The 2,016-nt window shown below is 48.1% G+C and overlaps 1 non-coding gene across 1 annotated transcript; it reads left to right on the top strand.

Moving 5' to 3' along the window:
* Positions 1-539: 539 nt before the first annotated feature.
* Positions 540-612, top strand: SPRG_30212. Its single transcript has one exon. It is a non-coding gene; the product is annotated as a tRNA-Lys (tRNA).
* Positions 613-2,016: the final 1,404 nt, after the last annotated feature.

The raw sequence follows: 2,016 nt of genomic DNA, 5'->3' as shown, positions 1-2,016 counted from the left end.
GGTAAATATTAAAAACATCCGGATATAGAGCATACAACAATCTAGATATTTGTGGTGGCACCCTACTCGAGTCAGATTTCGCAGTCTCACAGAACCTCATTTCGGCGATTTTAGAGCTCTATAAGCCATCAAATCATAGCAAATCATTTATATTATCCCGGCAGCGTTGTTCGATAACGCTTGCAATCGTTTCTGTGGCTAAAATTGTCTGATATGAATTGATTTCTTCCATAGTGGTACTGTGCCCGGCGAGCTCCCGACAAGCTCCTGGTGCTGACCAATCAGCTACCTCGAAGCTCCTATCGAAGTCGAACGAAGTTATGAGTCGGTCACCTGCTGTTGCCATCTGTTTGCGGGCCAAAGTCCAGAACAGATTACCGAAACATGGTAGAGTACGCCACAATTGTAGATAAAGAACATTAGTGCCAGTGCCATCGAATTCCAAGCCTTCCGGCTTCGCAGCATTTGAGTCAATTTTATAGTTATCTATCTCTTAAGTGTGCTTACTCTATCTCTTGGGTGTGCAGTAAAATCAGAAATCCCGATTAGCTCAGTTGGTAGAGCGCAGGACTTTTAATCCTGTGGTCGCGGGTTCGAGCCCCGCATTGGGAGTTTCTTTTTTTTGCAACGATAATCTTTTTCGCCTTAATGATTTTTTTCGACACAAGCATTCACATTCACGATCGGCTTGACGATCGATGATGATAAATGGTACGTATGCTGTTGGGTGGTGTTGTCCTGCGAGAAGGTAATGGCATCGAGGGAGCTCTTCGGCCAATGTTATCACCATTCGTCTGCACCTACCAATGGGTGCTCTCAGTGTCTAGCGAAAGGCAATCGCAACCTCATGTGCATGGTCTGTCCGGGTGCTCCTTCATATCTTTGATATCTTGGCTGGTTGAAGTAACGCGGGATGTCATGGATCGTAAAGCATGGTGGAGAGGTTTTTGTCGCATCAACAGCAGTCGAACGAGGCTACACCGCCCAGAGCACCACCGTATCACATCTCTTTCTCGATTGGCAATGTTGCAAGGCGGACAGAAGAGTGGAATTTTGAACCGGAGGGTTTGCGAAACGTCGCGTTCAACCTTAGATGCAACTTCAATGAAGCGACCTGAACTACGACATCTGATCCAAAAGTATCGATTGATCTTTCGACGGCATGCTTTGCATCCTCGCTTTGTCATTTACGTCGTGAGATAGCGTCGTTCGTCTTGAGCTAGGAAAGAGCACATTTATGTGCGATATGCGTCTCCAAGGCGATGCTGCTGCACGTTGTTGTCGTACATTTACACCAAATCGGCTCCGTATCGTAAAAGATCGCGCAGAATTTCATTTCTTAGTCTTTAGGGTCGCGTTGTTTACAATACCATAACTCACCAATTCAGAGAGGGAACAGGTGGCCTATCGCACCTCAGCGCATTCCGTGGGTCATCGCTCCGCACGCCATCTGAGGGCCATACCATGCACCGGTACTGCTGGGATGTTGTTGCCATGTTTTTGTGCATCCAAAATCGCTAAGCTACTGCACCATCGCAATCGACGTACGCCATAAAGTGATGCTGCGCGTCCATTCTGCGTGCCAATGAATTCTGCCTCACCGATCAATCCTTCAAATCGATCTTGTGAGGACGGCGCGTCGATTCACCAACTTGGTGGACGCCAGACAGGCGTACGGTGCTAATCCCACGGCATTATCTTGTCAACACTGACGTGAGATGGTCGTGATTGCGGTATGTGTGTCAATTGATGTAGAGAAAATGGTCGCGGGTACTCGAGGGCATGTGCGCGACGCCCGATCAACCTGGAATGGATGAGTAGAAGCCCCTGTGCAGACGATGCTTCGGGTCGTTGATAGACTCGACGTGTATAATCGATGCAAGACTACGTCATCGAGTTGAGAGCACCAAACGAAACGTCCAGTCTTCACGTTCACTAGCCACAACGCAGCGTTAATACCTCACCTGCTTTTCTACAGGATATGGCAAAGCACCGTGTCCGCGCTATGTTACCCAC

Source organism: Saprolegnia parasitica, assembly GCF_000151545.1.
Source record: "Saprolegnia parasitica CBS 223.65 unplaced genomic scaffold supercont2.330, whole genome shotgun sequence".
NCBI lineage: Eukaryota > Oomycota > Saprolegniomycetes > Saprolegniales > Saprolegniaceae > Saprolegnia > Saprolegnia parasitica.
This window is presented reverse-complemented; position numbering and strand designations above follow the sequence as displayed.